Source organism: Schistocerca gregaria, chromosome 5 (genome assembly GCF_023897955.1).
Source record: "Schistocerca gregaria isolate iqSchGreg1 chromosome 5, iqSchGreg1.2, whole genome shotgun sequence".
NCBI classification, from domain to species: domain Eukaryota; kingdom Metazoa; phylum Arthropoda; class Insecta; order Orthoptera; family Acrididae; genus Schistocerca; species Schistocerca gregaria.
In genome coordinates this window covers 190,933,669-190,954,653 of record NC_064924.1, presented here as the reverse complement: position 1 = coordinate 190,954,653, position 20,985 = coordinate 190,933,669, and positions in this window count along the sequence as shown.

Here is a 20,985-nt window from a genome sequence, read left to right as displayed (position 1 = left end):
GGGAATCAGTGACCATAAAGCCGTTGCAGCATCCCTGAATATGGAAGTTAATAGGAGTATAAAAAAAGGGAGGAAGGTTTATCTGTTTAGCAAGAGTAATAGAGGGCAGATTTCAGACTACCTAATAGATCAAAACGAAAGTTTCTATTCTGACACTGACAATGTTGAGTGTTTATGGAAAAAGTTCAAGGCAATCGTAAAATGCGTTTTAGACAGGTACGTGCCGAGTAAAACTGCGAGGGACGGGAAAAACCCACCGTGGTACAACAACAAAGGTAGGAAACTACTGCGAAAGCAAAGAGAGCTTCACTAAAAGTTTAAACGCAGCCAAAACCTCTCAGACAAACAGAAGCTAAACGATGTCAAAGTTAGCGTAAGGAGGGCTATGTGTGAAGCGTTCAGTGAATTCGAAAGTAAAATTCTATGTACCGACTTGACAGAAAATCCTAGGAAGTTCTGGTCATACGTTAAATCAGTAAGTGGCTCGAAACAGAATTTCCAGACCCTTCGGGATGATGACGGCATTGAAACAGAGGATGGCACGCGTAAAGCTGAAATACTAAACACCTTTTTCCAAAGCTGTTTCACATAGGAAGATCGCAATGCATTTCCTTCTCTAAATCCTCGCACAAACACAAAAATGGCTGACATCGAAATAAGTGTCCAAGGAATAGAAAAGCAACTGGAATCACTCAACAGAGGATAGTCCACTGGACCGCACGGGATACCAATTCGATTCTACACAGAGTACGCAAAAGAACTTGTCCACCTTATAACAGCGGTGTACAGCAAGTCTCTAGAGGAAAGGAAGGTTCCAAATGATTGGAAAAGAGCACAGGTAGTCCCAGTCTTCAAGAAGGGTCGTCGAGCAGACGCGCAAAACTATAGACCTACATCTCTGACGTCGATCTGTTGTAGAATTTTAGAATACGTATCATGTCGTTTTTCGAAACCCAGAATCTACTATGTAGGAATCAACATGGAATCCGGAAACAGCGATCGTGTGAGACCCAACTCGCTTTATTTGTTCATGAGACCCAGAAAATATTAGATACAGGCTCTCAGGTAGATGCTACTTTTCTTGACTTCCGGAAGGCGTTCGCTACAGTTCCGCACTGTTGTCTGCTAAACAAAGTAAGAACCTACGGAATATGAGACCAGCTGTGTGGCTGGATTGAAGAGTTTTTAGCAAACAGAACACAGCATGTTGTTATCAACGGCGAGACGCCTACAGACGTTAAAGTAACCTCTGGTGTGCCACAGGGGAGTGCTTTGGGACCATTGCTTTTCACAATATATATAAATGACCTAGTAGATATTGTCGGAAGTTCCATGCGGCTTTTCGAGGATGATGCTGTAGTATACAGAGAAGTTGCAGCATTAGAAAATTGTAGCGAAATGCAGGAGTAACTGCAGCGGATATGCACTTGGTGCAGGTAGTGGCAACTGACCCTTAACATAGACAAATGTAACGTACTGCGAATACGTAGAAAGAGGGAACTTTTATTCTGTGATTATATGATAGTGGAACAAACACTTCTGTAAAATACCTGGGAGTATGCGTGCGGAACGATGTGAAGTGGAATGATCATATAAAATTAATTGTTGGTAAGGCGGGTGCCCGGTTGAGATTCATTGGGGAGTCCTTAGAAAATGTAGTCCATCAACAAAGGAGTTGGCTTACAAAACACTCGTACGACCTATACTTGAGTGTTGCTAATCAGTGTGGGATCCGTACCAGATCGGGTTGAAGGAGAAGATAGAGAAGATCCAAAGAATAGTGGCACGTTTCGTCACAGGGTTATATGGAAACCATGATAGCGTTACGGAGATGTTTAACAAACTCAAGTGGCAGACTCTGCAAGAGAGGCGATCTGCATCGCGGTGTAGCTTGCTCGCCAGTTCTCGAGAGGGTGCGTTTCTGGATGAGGTATCGAATATATTGCTTCCCCCTACTTATACCTCCCGAGGAGGTCACGAATGTAAAATTAGATAGATTAGAGCGCGCACGGTGGCTTTCAGACAGTCGTTCTTCCCGCGAACCATACGCGATTGAAACAGGAAAGGGAGTTAATGACAGTGCACGTAAAGTGCCCTCCGCCACACACCGTTGGGTGGCTTCCGGAGTATAAATGTAGATGTAGATTATGAAGTATTCATGAAATAAGTAAAAAAATCTTGATTTCTCGCAATAAAGATTTCAGAAACGATTAATAAAGTCAATTTGCACAATGATGAAAATATTTTATTATTCTTGTCATGCCGCTATCGCGTTCGAGTCTCCCTACACGATTACCCATTGTGAAATGGTTGTCTCTGTGACCATCATCATGGCTGAGCAGCCGTCGCAGAGAGTTGTAACAGACGCAGGGTGTAGCGGATAACATTGTGCACTGACTGAGAAACAAAGTAAGCGCGACCGCCGTCTGCGTATCCGAGTTAGAGGGGAAGCTGATATTAAACCAACAGCCCTTTTAGTTGTGGACGTCTCTTCTCAATTTCTGGGCAGCTTTTGTTACCATTTACATGTGCCGGAGTAACGAAATATATCAACTGATTTTATTTCATTTCCTTTAGTTAACTTGTTAGATGTTAATGCAATCAGTTTTATGCTTTCTTTGCAATGTTTTTTTGTCAAATTTGAGTTACAACTGTTTCAAAAGTTTATATCATGCTCAGCACTTCTATTAGGACAGTGCCATATGCAAATACACTCCTGGAAATAGAAAAAAGAACACATTGACACCGGTGTGTCAGACCCACCATACTTGCTCCGGACACTGCGAGGGGGCTGTACAAGCAATGATCACACGCACGGCACAGCGGACACACCAGGAACCGCGGTGTTGGCCGTAGAATGGCGCTAGCTGCGCAGCATTTGTGCACCGCCGCCGTCAGTGTCAGCCAGTTTGCCGTGGCATACGGAGCTCCATCGCAGTCTTTAACACTGGTAGCATGCCGCGACAGCGTGGACGTGAACCGTATGTGCAGTTGACGGAATTTGAGCGAGGGTGTATAGTGGGCATGCGGGAGGCCGGGTGGACGTACCGCCGAATTGCTCAACACGTGGGGCGTGAGGTCTCCACAGTACATCGATGTTGTCGCCAGTGGTCGGCGGAAGGTGCACGTGCCCGTCGACCTGGCACCGGACCGCAGCGACGCACGGATGCACGCCAAGACCGTAGGATCCTACGCAGTGCCGTAGGGGACCGCACCGCCACTTCCCACCAAATTAGGGACACTGTTGCTCCTGGGGTATCGGCGAGGACCATTCGCAACCGTCTCCATGAAGCTGGGCTACGGTCCCGCACACCGTTAGGCCGTCTTCCGCTCACGCCCCAACATCGTGAAGCCCGCCTCCAGTGGTGTCGCGACAGGCGTGAATGGAGGGACGAATGGAGACGTGTCGTCTTCAGCGATGAGAGTCGCTTCTGCCTTGGTGCCAATGATGGTCGTATGCGTGTTTGGCGCCGTGCAGGTGAGCGCCACAATCAGGACTGCATACGACCGAGGCACAAAGGGCCAACATCCGGCATCATGGTGTGGGGAGCGATCTCCTACACTGGCCGTACACCTCTGGTGATCGTCGAGGGGACACTGAATAGTGCACGTTACATCCAAACCGTCATCGAACCCATCGTTCTACCATTCCTAGACCGGCAAGGGAACTTGCTGTTCCAACAGGACAATGCACATCCGCATGTATCCCGTGCCACCCAACGTGCTCTAGAAGGTGTAAGTCAACTACCCTGGCCAGCAAGATCTCCGGATCTGTCCCCCATTGAGCATGTTTGGGACTGGATGAAGCGTCATCTCACGCGGTCTGCACGTCCAGCACGAACGCTGGTCCAACTGAGGCGCCAGGTGGAAATGTCATGGCAAGCCGTTCCACAGGACTACATCCAGCATCTTTACGATCGTCTCCATGGGAGAATAGCAGCCTGCATTGCTGCGAAAGGTGGATATACACTGTACTAATAACGACATTGTGCATGCTCTGTTGCCTGTGTCTATGTGCCTGTGGTTCTGTCAGTGTGATCATGTGATGTATCTGACCCCCGGAATGTGTCAATAAAGTATCCCCTTCCTGGGACAATGATTTCACGGTGTTCGTATTTCAATTTCCAGGAGTGTAGTATGCAACTAAATCTGATTTGACCTTGAACATCTTCGAAGCTTCTTCGATGAAGAAAAAAATGGTTCAAATGGCTCTGAGCACTATGGGACTTAACATCTGAGGTCATTAGTCCCCTAGAACTTAGAACTACTTAAACTAACCTAAGGACATCACACACATCCATTCCCGAGGCAGGATTCGAACCTGCGTCTGTAGCGGTCGCGCGGTTCGAGGCTGAAGCGCCTAGAACCGCTCGGCCATATCGGCCGGCTTCGATGAAGAGATTAAGCAAATGATACAATGAGCCACATTGTTTTACATTTTCTTTAATTTTAGCTTCACGTTGTTCTTCTTTAATATCTAACATCAATATTGGGGATTTTTGTATCTCGTATTGTTATTCTGTCTTTCCAGGCTAAAAGGGTATTTGTTTAAATTACTTCAGATAAAACAGCCAAGTATTTTTTTTATCAATAAAGCCTGCAGATCCCCATGTTTGGTGTGGAATTATAGTGATTTTTAGAAGTTTAGTTCGTTGTGCAATCGAACTTATCGTTTAAAGTTGATATATGCATTTTAGTTGTGTATGAAATTAGGTCTTTCGCTCTCTATTTGGAGTAATCTTATTATATGACTTTCATCGTTTCAGTGAAAGCTCTACATAGCACGAATAACGAATACTCACTTAACCTTAGGATATAAAACGAAATACAAATCACAAATGGACCGTACGAGAATACAGAATATGCATAAAAATTTTAATGCTACGTCCTCATTATGAAGCTGTTACATTTAGCAAGGACTCTAAATGAGCCTGAGTGTGATGCATCAAGAAATCTCCATCCAGTAAAGTACTTACAAAAATGCATTAAACTTGAATTAACATAATTTATCTGTTGCACATATTACACTTCCTTAAGGAAAACTGTGAGAAAACTAGCGTCAAAAAATAACAGATATGGACAACAGCATGATGTGTAGAGTCATTAAAGTACTCTGCGTCAATTACAGACACCTAACATACGTACGTAATAGCTGTGTTAATCCTCTCACGGTGATGGGCGAGCGGTTCTAGGCGCTTCAGTCTGGAACCGCGCGTCCGCAACGGCCGCAGGTTCGAATCCTGCCTCGGATATGGATGTGTGTGATGTCCTTAGGTTAGTTAGGTTTTAGTAGTTCTAGGGGACTGATGACCTGAGATGTTAAGTCCCATAGTACTCAGAGCCATTTGAACCATTTGAACAATTCCGCCCACCATTTAAATCACACGTGGACAAGCAGTTGTAGAAGGACTGGATGCACCCTTAATATATTTCGACGAAATATGCCTATTACGCATCTGTAGATAACATTATTCTTACGTCGTACGACATGCGCAAAAAGTTGTTTTTCTCTAGAGTTTTATTTATCAAAGTAATTGTCGTTTTGTGTAACCATTTTACATTCCAGCTAGTGTTTGCGTAAAAGTTGTGTATTAACATGAAAGTTTTAGGGGCATGATAACGTGTCGTATCGTCTTCATAGCCGAGTAGCCAGCGAGGTAGAATATGACGTGAAAGGCCCAGGTTCGATTCCTGTCTGCGTTCGAGGTTTTCTCCTCTCGGGGAGTCAATGTTTTCTTCAACGTCATTTCATCTTCATCGACTCGCTGAAATGGGTCAACTAAAGACAATTTTACCAGGCAACCGTTAACCCGACGGGGCCCTATCCACAGGCACATTTCATTTTATTTCTCTGAAGAAACCAACGTTTTGGCCAGAGCGTTCAGTGTATGCCTTTTGTATTCCATTCAGAGACTTTGGGCTTCAGAACTTGGAAGTGTCACGGCTTTTTGCGTTAATGTTGTTTCGAAAAACTGCTAAATATTTAGTGCAGGTGACTGTGATGAGAAGTTATAATATTGACATCTCAGTGCTGTTGGTGATGATGAGAAATGTTGGCACTGTAGTAACCATCCCAGCACATAGTCCCCTGACAGCACCAAGAGAACCGCTTAGTTTTACGTTCCCATCCTACAGATGAATCATCATCAACTGTTCCACATGTTAACACTTAATGAGACTCAGCGAAGAGGTTTCTGGTTTAGTCGACAGTACTTACCACAATCTGTGGTTATCAAAGTCGCAATGTTTCCATTTCTCCCTTCCTTGTTGGTCATTTCAGGGAGATGAAATTTTCTTCCACTTATTAGTAAAGCTCCACCTCCATGCCATGTGATGACGACTCAGCGATCATAAAGCGGTTACGGCATCGATGATTTCAGCAGTAAATAGAAATATTAAAAAAAGGTAGGAAGATTTCTCTGTTTGGCAAAAGTGAAAAAAAAGTAGATTACAGAGTACCTGACGGCTCAACGCAAAAGTTTTGTCTCAAGTACAGATAGTGTTGAGGATCAGTGGAAAAAGTTCAAAAGCATCGTACAATATGCGTTAGATGAGTATGTGCCTGCAAGATGGTAAGAGATGGAAAAGAGCCACCGTGGTACAACAACCGAGATATAAAAATGCTGCGGAAGCAAAGCGAACTTCACAGCAAACATAAACATTGCCAAAGCCTTGCAGACAAACAAAAATTACGCGAAGCGAAATGTAGTGTGAGAAGGGCTATGCGAGAGGCGTTCAATGAATTAGAAAGTAAAGTTCTATGTATTGACTTGGCAGAAAATCGTAAGAAATTTTGGTCTTATGTCAAAGCGGTAGGAGGATCAAAACAAAATGTCCAGACACTCTCACAGAGGAAGACTGCACTGTAGTTCCTTTTCTAGATTGTCGCACAGATGACAAAATGGTAGATATCGAAAGAGACGACAGAGGTACAGAGAAATAACTACAATCTCTCAAAAGACGAAAAGCCGCTGGACCTGATGGGATGCCAGTTGGATCTTACACAGAGTACGCCAAGGAACTTGCCCCCCTTCTTGCAGCGGTGTACCGTAGGTCTCTAGAAGAGCGTAACGTTCCAAAGGATTGGAAAAGGGCACAGGTCATCCCAGTATTCAAGAAGGGACGTCGAACAGATTTGCAGAACTATAGACCTATATCTCTAACGTCGATCAGTTGTAGAATTTTGGAACACGTTTTATTTTCGAGTATAATGACTTTTCTGGAGACCAGAAATCTACTCTGTAGGAATCAGCATGGGTTTCGAAAAACACGGTCGTGAAACCCAGCTCGCGCTATTCATCCACGAGACTCAGAAGGCCATAGACACGGGTTCACAGATAGACGCCGTGTTTCTTGACTTCCGCAAGGCGTTCGATAAAGTTCCCCACAGTCGTTTAATGAACAAAGTAGGAGCATATGGAGTATCAGACCAATTGTGTGATTTGATCGAGGAGTTCCTAGATAACAGAACGAGGCATGTCATTCTCAATGGAGAGAAGTCTTCCGACGTAAGAGTGATTTCAGGTGTGCCGCAGGGGAGTGTCAGAAGACCGTTGCTATTCACAATATACATAAATGTCCTGGTGGATGAATCGGAAGTTCACTGGGGGGTTTTGCAGATGATGCTGTGGTGTATCGAGAGGTTGTAACAATGGAAAATCGTACTGAAATGCAGGAGAATCTGCAGCGAATTGACGCATGGTGCAGGGAATGGCAATTGAATCTCAATGTAGACAAGTGTAATGTGCTGCCAATACATAGAACGACAGTTCCCTTATCCTTTAGCTACAAAATAGCAGGTCAGCAACTGGAAGCAGTTAATTCCATAAATTATCTGGGAGTACGCATTAGGAGTGATTTAAAATGGAATGATGATATAAAGTTGACTGTAGGTAAAGCAGATGCCAGACTGAGATTCATTGGAAGAATCCTTTGGAAATGCAATCAGAAAACAATGGAAGTAGGTTACAGTACGCTTGTTCGCCCACTGCTTGAATACTGCTCAGCAGTGTGGGATCCGTACCTGATAGAATTGATAGAAGAGATAGAGGAGATCCAACGGAGAGCAGTGTGCTTCGTTACAGGATCATTTAGTAATCGCGAAAGCGTTACGGAGATTATGGATAAACTCCAGTGGAAGACTCTGCAGGAGAGACGCTCTGTAGCTCGATACCGGCTTTTGTTAAAGTTTCGAGAACATACCTTCACTGAAGAGTCAAGCAGTATATTGCTCCCTTCTACCTATATCTCGCGAAGAGACCATGAGGATAAAATCAGAGTGATTAGAGCCCACACAGGAGTATACCGACAATCGTTCTTTCCACGAACAATACGAAACTGGAATAGAAGGGAGAACCGATGGAGGTACTCAGGGTACCCTCCGCCACACACCGTCATGTGGCTTGCGGAGTATGGATGTAGATGTAGATGTAGACGACTTCGGCTACGCAATAGATGCTTCATGTTTTCCTCCTATCGTCCTGGCTAACATCATTCAAATATCTCTGCACTATTAAGATATACAGCAAAAGAATAAAATGCAGAAATTCGTCAATTGGGAACAAGAAATCTAAAATAGAAGTTGACTCTTGGTTGGCGGTGCCTTTAATAAAGATCTAGGAAACTTACAAGACAACTTCTTTAGTGTATGTACTTCAAAATACACAGATTGAGAAAAAAAGATGATAATCACAACTGCACTTGCAACTGTACAGCATAAGCCAGCGTACGCTAGTACGAAATGTACTGGTAGAGTCCTTAGCTACTGCTTCCCTTTTCTTTATTAGTGGGAGGGAGAGGAGGTGATTACTTTCATGTCGTCCGCCACAACTACCTCTCTTGTGCTGGCGTCTCCTTCCAGGAGTAGCACTTACACTCTAAATCCCGAAAGTCTGATTTCTCCTACAGCCTTCCCGCACAAACTTTCCGCTCTACAACTCCCTATACTATTAGCATGAAGATAATCCCTGATGACTTAGCACATGTCCTACCACAATGTCCCTCCTTCCAGTTAATGTCTTGCTTCGAGTCATCACCAGTGATGCTGAGGACCACATAACTTTCAGCATCTTTCAGTAACATTTAATTTTCTTCCATTCTCTTCTCTCATTCGTCACCCTTTACACATTGTTCACTAGATTGCAAGATAGTGCTCCACAATTACACCTACCGTAATCTTTCTTTAAAATTAAGACCTGTGTTTGATTCTCGTAGACTCTTTTTTGTTATGTATTACTCTTTAATCTTCTGTATTCAACTTCCATTTTTTTTTTTTGTAGACACGCAGGAGGGAGCAATTCATCGGTAGACTGTCCTACAAATGGAAGCTCACTTCGTTGTAACAGTACGCATGAACCACGTTGTGTTGGGAAACGATTCTGCGTACTGTCTGCCACTACAGTTGGATGAGCTCTCCTTGACGTTTTCGCTCTTGCTAAACGAATATGTCACGAAACACGCTGCTCTTCTTTGGATCTTCTCTATTTACTCTGCCTAGTGTCACAGATTGGCGAGCTGTGTTCAAACACTGGTCGAAAATGTTTTTGTAAGCTACCTCCTTCGTGCGCGGGCTACACTTACTATTGACCATCTGACGCAATCAGAGGCTGTTATTCGCCTTTCCTACGAATGCCATTTTATTTTCTTCTTTTTCACTTTCGGTCCCCTTTTAATCGTTCCATATGCACACATCCAGATATTTAACGAGTGAGACTACTTCGAATGCTTAATAAATATTAATGGTCCATTAAGCCTGTTTATGCGAAGTATTTTCATTTAGTCTGAGGGTCTACTGCTACTCCCTGCACCAAGCGTAGAACCTCCACAGTTCTTCCTGGTTTTCATTATAATTTTCCAGGGTTGCGACTTCACTAAATGCAACAGCATCGTCATGAAGCTTCTGATGTTATTCACATAGTCATAAATGTATACACTGAAAAATAATGGTCCTATGAGAACACTTTAGACAACGCCTGAAGCTAAGTCTACGCCTGAAGGTATCACCCCGTTAAGAATGACGTGCTGTGCTTCATTTGCTAGGAACTCTTCATTCACAAAGCTGATCTGTTATTCTGCACGCATGTAATTTTTCATTAGGGAACAATGAGCACGGGACTTTCTCGCACATTTTCCAAGAATTAAAAATTATGGCATCAACCTTTGCGCCGATACGGTTATTTCCAGACTTTCATATCCTCCCTGAGTTCCTCTATCCATCCTACTTGTTGTTTCATGCTCAAGTTTCTCTATAGTTTCTCCACGTGTGACAAAAAAAAAATACATAATTTATTTTCGTACAGTGCGTGTAATGTGCTCCAGTACACTGTAGACCACTTCATTTGGCACTATACACCATTGGCCGTCTTTTGATATATTTATTATTTATGTATGTTGTAGCTATAATTATTTCGGCCTTTAGGATTTTGTTGATTCTGTTTCTCTGCATGATTTTGAGAACAGTTTCAAATTCGCATTTCGTCTCTGGTCGAATTACGGTGTTTTAATGTAGTTTTGAGGGATAGTGTATGTAGACAAATTAAATTTTGAGTTCTTATCATTGTTTTAGTTCTTTCTTGCCATTCAAGTTGTGTGTTATAATTTCTCCTAAGTATTTAAACTGTTTCGGTATTTTTCCTTCCTTGTTATTCACTGTTACTTGGTTGACTGGTAGTGGATCTGGTACCAATATCTCAGTCTTTTCGGTTGATAACTTGAGACCAGTTTTTTGTGCTATATTTTGTAAGCTTGTTATTTGATTTCTGGTTTCTTGCATATAGTTAACTAGCAACAGTAAATCATCTGTGCATCCAAAGCAATTTATTTAATCTTTCTTGGCTGTATTTCTCATTTTGCTTGTACGGTATCATTCCCTTGATGCGTACTTCAGAGAACAGTTGAAAATTAATGGCGATGAACCCTCTACAAGTCTTGGGCCTGTTGGCTTTATTTAATAAGCTCTCAGAGTTTTCACGTAAAAAATTCGGAGACATTCCTTCTCAGCTCACCGTCATGATTTGTGTGCATTTGACGTTCCTCTTTCTCCTATTACTTCAAAATACTAAGACACCGCCGGTCACTCATAACGACCAGAAAGGCGTCAATTCAAGCCTTATCAAATGACTATGAGTCGCTAGCATTTCTTTCATTCCCGAGGTTGATGATCACTTTCACTCTGTACCACTCCATAGACACTTCCAGCAACTGAACTCGAAGCCGAGGGATTTTGGAAAGGGGGTTACCTCACGGTTAGAGGTAACATTCATTAGCATATAACATCTCACAGCTGGCAGCTTTTTTCAAGAGAGATGGAAATCTATAGGTGGCCATTCGCTTGTCCCCTGCCCGGCACATCCGACCCGGACCGGACCGCACGTTAAAACGAGAAGTTTTTAATAACATTGCAATATATGAATTTTCATGACGCGCCGCCTGTCGTTTGCCATTCCAAATTGCCGCTCCGATGATGTGTGGCGCCGCGGCGACATAATGGGACGTATGATAATGGTGGGCGTATCAGTCGGTGCAGCCGGCTCGTGTCCCCATTTGTATGCAGCGAGATTAATTACTACAATTAATTCAGCGGAACGATTGCTATCAAATTGGCGGATCTTATCAGACTACGGTTCCATCCAAAGTTAAAAACAGCCTCCATGAATCACAACCGACACGCATGTACCAGCTTACCTTTTTTTTCCTTTCCTCTTTTTTTCTAAGTTCAGATTTGTCCGACCCGTGTATCGCACGTTAGGGAAACCCTAATTTACCAAGCAGTCATTTGACAAATGCGACGTAAACACGTAACTACGTAATATGCGTATGCTCGTTAAGCTAGGAAAATGTGAGAAATACACTTGTTAAGTACGTTTATAATGCGACCTACATTTCCTATTACTAGTGATTTATGTACACACAAAAATAATCATTAAAAACGAGTGTTTTCTAATTAGCAGATAAATGGGGTGCTTTTTATAAGCCAGATGAGAGAGGAAGGCTGGATCTACTCCAGTTTCCGTCTTCTTCTACAGTTTTTCGCTTATACCTCCCTCTAATGCCATGGAAGGTAATATCTGATGTCTTAACACATGTCCTATCATGCTACCTTCTTCTCTCGTCAGTGTTTTCCAAATATTCCTTTCATCGCTGATCCTGCGGAGAACGTCGTCATTCCTAATGTAATCAGTCCACCTAATTTTCAACATTCTTCCGTGGGAAGTGTATAGAGCACCTTTTTTTTAAGGAGGCACAGGTTAATGGAATATCTGCTACGGAATCCTGGTATATTTAACAAGGAGCTAAGAGGAGAAGATGGACCTCGGTATCTGTTGGGAGGGGGGGGGGGGGGGAGAGGGGTGTTGATAGCAGAAGCAGAACAAGATCATGGAGAACCAGATGAAAGATCATTTTGGGTGTAGTTGTAACGTATGGACGAGAATGATTGTACGACAGTGTAAAGGACAAAGGGCAGCATCGAACCAGTGAAGAGACAAGCGACTTTAAAGATAAAAAATACAAAAAGTCTAAAAAACTTTTTGGAGACAGTCAAGATGAAATGACCACCAATTGGACGGTGCGGATGTGTTTCCTGTAGTCATGAAAGACTGTACCTGATTTTCAGTTCAGATTCTGAGCCTATTAAAATTTTTGGTGATCCAAATCTACAGATATCCTTAATAGTACAGGAGCGGGGACATTGAGTTTTGAAGATTTATCACTCAATTTTCTTTTTCTTGTTTTTTCCCTTGTGACTAATATAGAAAGATATTCCAATTACGAGTTTGCTGTCTAACTTCCTACAAAATGTATAAGCAAGCAGAATGCATAGGCTTGATACGATGTAACTGCCAGTATTAATTTGAAAGACTAAATATATTTGGAAAACTTCCCGTATTTGTTAATCTGATCACAGGACCAAAATTAATTATAATTTCAGATGTATCTGTTTATCTTTGATAGCATAGTGTGTCCTTCCATGTCTTTTACGCATTGAGTAAAATTTTCTTAATTAACTCTAACGTACTGTTAATAAATAACTATTACTACTACTGGGACATTTTTCTCCATATACTGCAGGTGTAGCCAACCTTTGCGGCAGGAGGGTCAAATTTTTGGGAGGAGATATCCCCGCCGGCCGTTTTACTAATTTTTGTTTACTGAATCAAAACAAGAAAAAATATTAATTTCTTAAAGAAAATAAGAAAATGCAGGAAAGAACACTTATTGTTTAATTTCATGAAATGCGATATAAGTGGGATGTCTTTCTTCCTTTGACTGAACTGATTCAGTGTTTATGTCACCTGAAACTGTTGCTACACGCAAAGAGTTTTCCAAATGAACATTGTAATTTGTGTTCTCATTTATGATTTGATGTAATTCATCTGACTGAAACGTAATTCACACACGTGTTTCCAAATAATGAAATAATTTTTAAAGCATGTTTGTAAAACGCTGGATGTTACTTCTTGCCCAAACATTTTATAGCACAGTTCCAAACCAACCTGATTAAATTTATCTTTTAACTGAGCTTCGAATCCTGCCTCGGGCATGGACGTGTGTGATGTCCTTAGGTTAGTTAAGTTTAAGTAGTTCTAAGTTCTAGGGGACTAATGACCACAACAGTTAAGTCCCATAGTGCTCAGAGCCATTTGAACCATTTTTAACTGAGCTTCACATTGTATTTCGCAGAATCCATTTGTAAATGTCCCGGTAGTAAACTCATGTGTACGGAGAATGGCGTAGCAAATGCAGACAGGAAAGAAAACATTTCGTAAAATTTTGAAATCGCTTTTCGAATTCGTATTTAAAGTCCACAGAGGCGTATTTAATCGCGTCGCCTGTGTGTCGTGTGACTTGACACTGCAGCAACATGTGTGAAATATTTGTTCGTAACTATTGTTCCCAAAACCCAAGTTTCATTTGGAATGCGGAAATAAGATCACTCATGACATTAATCGGCTTATCTTTTCCTTCGACTCGAGATTTAATATAATTTAGGTGGCTAGTTATGTCTACCAAGAACGCAAAGTCGGAAAGCCATTCTTTATCTTCGAACTCCGTGGGTCTCTTTTACTTACTTTCAAATAATGATTGTATTTCTTACTTTAAGTCAAACACTCTTTTAAACATTTTCGCAAGTGTTAGTTATCTTACTACTGTATAATACGAAATGTTGTCATGTTACCATATCTGACAGTGATTCAACCCTATTCGACTTAACAAAGGTCACTGTTTTGACAACTACCTTCATGAGATAGTCCATTTTTTAGGGACTTAGCACATAAATTCTCTTGGTGGATAATGCAATGACAGTTTATTAACGACTTATTGCCTACTTTGTGGGCCTCGTTTTCAGTCAATTGAACTACACCTTCGTATTTCCCAGGCACTGCTGAAGCACCATCCGTTATTAGCCCCACAGGTTGTTAAGTTTTACCGAAAAGTGACATATTGTCAATATAATTGATTCCAACAAATTTTGTGACTTCGTGGTATCCTTAATGGATACAATGCCACTAATTGTTCTGTTTCATTGAGATGGGAATCAACACCTCAGACATAAATCGCAACTTCGGTGATGTTCGTCATAACTGTCCATTCATCGAAATATAGACAATAAAATATAAAATCAGACATATTAAAAAACTGGAAACCCACCTCGATTGCGTGAAAAGCACATAGTGTTAAGTGTTAACACAGGTTTCGGCGTAGATAACTACACCTTCTTCAGAACAACAATAAAACCCACAAGCGCCTTTGTCAATGATTAAAAGAACACCATAGCTATAAATTAATAAACGAAAAAGAAAAGGAAAACACACAGTATATATGTACAAAGTCAAAAGCAATACTTAAATTCGCGGTGTACGCTCCACCTCACTCCGGCCTATGTTTTATGGGCCATGACCCGCCATGGCCATTCTGAAGAAGGTGTAGTTATCTACGCCGAAACTTGGGTTAACACTTAACATTAGGTGCTTTTTTCGCAGTCGAGGCAGTTTTTTAGTTTTTTAATATATTAACCAACGATTGCTGACGCACTGCGATGTTGAAGGTTCTTATAAACTCAGATATATGATTTTTTAAAATAGCTTCAATTTGTCTTCCATTGTGGTCCACACGTCTAGAAGTAGTCAGACAAGAAATCTTTTTTTCTTTTACGGATGCACAATTTCAACCAATGTGTCTAAGAATTCTTTATCCATTTCGCTATCTGAATATGGCTTTGATTTCATTGCCTGTATCAAAACTACTACATAACTCGCTTTCATATAGCATGTTGACTCTGAATTCGCTCTTGTAAATATCTGAATTGTCCCCTGTACTATAAAACATAACTGCACGTTTAGTCTCGTAACGTCGTTTGATTTTATATTCATTTGGAAGCGAAATAGCTTCATTTCTTATCAAATTTACGGGTTTTGTATTATATTACACAAAAAAATTGTTTACTGTTCACTTGTCTCGAAAAGTTCTCAACGACTCTGTAACTTTCCTCTTCTTTGGTTCCATTTATTAATTAGTTGACCTAGTTGACCGCGATAAAAAGTTTCGTCTTAAACTGAAACAGACTTTTTTCACCGCAAGTCGGTAACTGATAAAGAGACTCAGAGTGTTTAATTATATAGCGTAAGTATTCGAACTGACCGGAAAGAAACTAAAAGAGTAATGACCGAAACTAGACTCGAACCAGCAATCTAGCAATTACGTTTCAACTACTATTTGTTTTAATCTTTATGTCTTCACCTCTTCACGGAAATGCTGGCAGAGCATGCGACTATGTTTAAAAATATACATCGAATGCACCTATGTTTAAAAATACAACCCACCTGGGAATCGAACCCTACCACTTCACCTTTTCTTTTCGCTTATGACATGTTGTTCGTTGCGTTTCTTCGGGACAAACGTCCCATGACACCTGTTCAAGTTCATCGTTGATTCGTTCACTCAGTTTTTATTACAGACGGTCGCTAACAGTCTGACCGAACACCCTGAGCTACCGTGCCGGCGTGCTTGGTAGTCTAGCATCGTGCCTTATAGCTACGTTGATCGTCGAGGCAGCGGTTTTCGTTTGATTATTACACTCACTTGGAAAACTTCATAGTCTGTTCTCTCGAGAATGTTTTATAGTAGTATTCAATTGCTGTAGGTCACTGATGTTTTAGTTCTAAATGTTATACATCATAAATATAAAACATTATCTATGCTTCACTTAACCTAGCAGCCTTAATTTCAATTTTGACCAACATTTCGACTTCTTTTGTTACTATTGTCTCTTAATACTATCTTACATTTCAAGTCCATAAGATTATTAGTTTCTGTAAATGAGAAAGAATGGGAGGTGGATGAAATTTCAGTTTTTTTTGTAATGCAGAATCCTTAAACGTCATTAATAATAAAAACAAGTTATTAGAGTTAATTGTTTATTTATTTTGTACTAGTAAAATTAAAAGCAGGTACTCAGACAGAAACCATTGCTAATAACGACTGGTGTACCTACTAACCATGACTGAATACATGAGATAAATGCAAGCCTAGTAAAATTAAAGACGAACAGCGAAGATTAATAGTAAAAAGATAAAACACGACCCAACTTACCTGAAGTGATGACAGGTCTATAACAATCGAATGTGCACCACGTATACAAGTGAGGGACCGTAACTTTACCGCTATAGTGCTGTGAGTTTGCAGTAAAATTAAATATCGAATGTATTGGCTACGTCTGGCACTCTTCTCACTCGTGCAGCACAATTAACATGTCCGGTTGAACGGTCCTTACTACGTGCCTAGGAAAATTAAACTGACTGCAGGGGTGGAAATGGTCCCCAAGATTAGATGTATAGTTGCGCTGATCCATTGTGCCTTCCAGAATGACGAGGTCACCCAGTAAATCCCATGAAAACACTCCCAACATGATAACGCTCCTCCTATGGCCTTGACCACCCTGATGATTGTTGCAGTATGTTTTCTTTTCCTTTTTTTTCAGACACTGTAAGACATCGCGGTCTACTGACCTTCATTGCTTACATATTCTGCCCTCACAATCATATTCCGCATATCAAGACGCTTCATTCGAACCCAAACTCGATAAGATAAAGTCAATGTTGTACAAATTCATGTTAATTATATGCAAATAACTAGTAAATCGCAAGTGCGCACTGAGACTGAAATACTCGAGGCTGGCCTACACACACACATTCAAGACATGATGGTCGCAGGGGCTTTTAGTTTGGGAGAGACAACTGCACACCAGGAGGCCGGTCCCTTCAGAGGACGAGAAAACCTATCTACGTCGGCCGGTGACCGCCCATAGAGCAGACAGCGTTTGCCCGAGTGAAAAGAAGAATGACCCCGGGTTTGGCTTAAAAGCAAATTCCGCTACTTGAGTGGGAACGTCCAGCCTATGCATTCTTTACAAACATAGTACACAGTTTCAGAGGTTTCCACAAAGAGACAGCAAACGCCAAACGCCGATGCTACAGATTCCCACATTGGTCGCCTTAAAAGAAACGTCATTCTCCCGTTTTAGAAGAGCAATGCTGATTGGCAGACGATATTTCTGACGCCTTGAGCTGAAGGAGACAATTCCGTAGTCGCTCTTGGTGTGAGAACAAGTAACGAGAGCGTGCGCACTCGTATGTGTACTCAAAGAGCGAGGAACAAGTCTCTACTCAGTACTTCACTGGGAGAGCACCTCTGTCGAGAGCGAATCGGAGTGCGACTCTATATTGAGTCCTTGCGATTAAGCATTGTTCACTATGTTGGCCACCACACTTATTGTGCGGGGTGAACGGACAGAGTTGTAGTTAAACGCCTGCGAGCGAATTTTTGAGTGGCATCGCGGTGGACTGATTGTCTGACCGGTGTATCACGCCAATAGTTATACTAGGGGCGAATAAGAGTCCTTGACTTCATCAAGGCGTAGGGAGAGATTGATTGGCGAAGGTCAATCCAGATAGGATGAGAGTTATCTTATTCGTCAGCAGCGAGTGGTGCAGACAGCAGTCATCGCAGCTTACAGTACTGTGTGCTACAGCTCTTGCGAGCCCCATATTTCCTCCAAAACAGTACACTTCACTGCATTTCACATGTGACAGCCTTGACCATAGCTAGCAGCAATCTAAGGGATAATTATACAAGTTGAGTAGGCGCGGCTCCAAGCCATTCTGCTAAGCCAATAACAATCATAAACTTTCTACAGAAATTTCATTAACGAAGCCTATCCTTGAGAGGTAACTTCACATTCCGTAACGAACACGGAGATGTTCATTTCATAACTGCCCGCATCTCGTGGTCGTGCGGTAGCGTTCTCGCTTCCCACTCCCGGGTTCCCGGGTTCGATTCCCGGCGGGGTCAGGGATTTTCTCTGCCTCGTGATGGCTGGGTGTTGTGTGATGCCCTTAGGTTAGTTAGGTTTAAGTAGTTCTAAGTTATAGGGGACTGATGACCACAGTAGTTAAGTCCCATAGTGCTCAGAGCCATTTGAACCATAACTAAAAGTGCCATTCTGATTTCTCAGAATTTTTGCAATAAAAATAGTAATCTTCGTTAGTTTCATGTTTTTCTTACACTAACTAGCACTACTTCAGTACCCAAGTATCCCACTAGTTACGTAATAAATTTTGTGAATTTATGTGTCATTTCCTTACAGCGGACGACTCCAGAAGATATTTATTGCTGAAAGTTTCAGGCACTTCTCTTTAGAACGTTAGGAGCGTCTGTCTGACTTCTGTAGTAGTGTGGGGGTGGAAATTGCATCTTGCAAGTGCCACAGGGTAAAGGGTACATCTCAGATTAATCCATTGAGCAGAATGACATAATAGCACCCACACGCTCACAACATTTCGCATGATACACGGTAACTACCATCTGTTCACAGGACCACAGAACGTGATTCATCTCACAAGGCCGTCTGTGGCCACTTTGTGGACGTCCAGTTGCGGTATTACTGCGCAGATTCCAGTCTTCGTGGCCGATGATCAGCCGTTACCATGAGTGTATGAACCAGGCGCCTGCTGTCTAGGTACATTCACTGCAACGTTCCTGAACACTCGTTCAAGAGGCACTGTTGGTTCGTCTGGGAGGCCAGCTGCTCAGCAGCTGCACGTATATTCGCTCGTACACGTCCTCTACGGCTAGTGATGTACCTGAGCACCGGTTTTGGATAGCGTCAGTTTGCTTGCTCAGTATACTTTAACCACGGCGGCTTGACTATTTCGAAAAGGCTTTCACCCTTAGCCTGAAAGCTAATGGTCTTCGCTTTTAGATGTAAAATAAACTGCAGCTTCCCGCATTACGAAAACTGCATCGTTTGCCAAGACCCCCCGACACGCTTTATATACTCCCCACTACTAATCCTGCCGCCTGCTGTCTGTGAGTGATCGCATTAACCTGATTGGACCGCGTATATCAGCGCATCTGTGATTGAAAACAACGACAGGTTAGTGAATTTCTACTGTTAACTTGCGGACACCTATTACTTTAGCGTTTGTCCCGCCTGGCAGCACATTCCGCTAATGCGATTCGCTGTCTACATGTTGTTCAATCGTGGACAATGTCTGAAGATTTAGATGTTTCCGACATGGGAAGAGGAATCTCGCCTAGTGCAAGTCACCTATTTTCTGTTTTGTTTCACCCAGAAATGTTTCAGCACGTTTTTTGCTATCTTCAGTGGGTTCTTTTTTTCACAGTTGAGATATTTATTAACGACCTGATGCCAAGTGTGTTGTTTATAACACTAAGTCAAAGTTCTACTTATGGCTAATTGGCAAAAGTGTGGATGTATGCATTAGTCTACATAATATATTTATTAACGACCTGATGCCAAGTGTGTTGTTTATAACACAAAGTCAAAGTTCTACTTATGGCTAATTGGCAAAAGTGTGGATGTATGCATTAGTCTACATAATTTACATGATACTATTGGACATTTATTTTTGTAACTATTCTGCTACACAATCTACAACATCTCATCTGAAAACATCAAAATGTAATTTTTATTCTTGTTTATTATGTATTTACAAACGGAAATCTGTATATATCACGTTTCTCATGCATAACTTACGGTTTTGTTATTGTGGCACTTGCTCATGTGTTGTTGGCGAAGTGATTTGGTATATTTCGTGACCCATGGTCGCTCCCAACATTGGCAGAGTTTTTTCCGCCATTATGTGTCTGTGCGTGTGTTCAGGACTGGGGTAGAGACAAAGAGAGAGTGAGTGAGTGAGAGAGAGAGAGAGAGAGAGAGAGAGAGAGAGAGAGAGACAGAGAGAGAAGGGAGGGGGGGGAGGGAGAAATAATTTTTTCCTCGTGAGTAGTTTTGATGTGGGTGTTTTTTGTACAGTTCTTCCATTGTGGCGAAGAGGGTTGTAGATTGTGTAGCAGAATAGCTACCCAAATAAATATCCAATAGTATCATGTAAGGTGTGTAAATTAATGCATACTTCCACCATTTTGACAATTAGCTATAAGTAGAACTTTGACATAATGTTATAAGCAACACATAGGGCATCAGGGCGTTAATAAATATCTCACTGTGAAAAAACAACCCACTGTAGATAGCCCAAAATATGCTGAAACATGTCTGGGTGAAAGAAAACAGGAAAACGGTGTCTTGCATAAGGCGGAATTCCTCTTCCCATTTCGTAGCAAGCACGGACATAACAAGAAGAACTGCTACACCACAAGGTGATAAGTTCTACGCCAAGCCAGATACTTCCTTCGCAGCTCTTCCAGAACACAGACATCAAATTTCAAGAACCCATCCTCAACATAAACTTCAACACACTTTGTTTGACTTATAAAATAGTACCCAACTATGTAACCATAACTGTAAACAACTTCTCTAAGCAGGCAAAACTTAAGGCTGAAATCATATTGATAATGCAAGAAATCCGGTCTATGTATTCCAAAAACAGGCTCTAAATATTGAACTGTACAGATTTCATATACACTCCTGGAAATGGAAAAAGAACACATTGACACCGGTGTGTC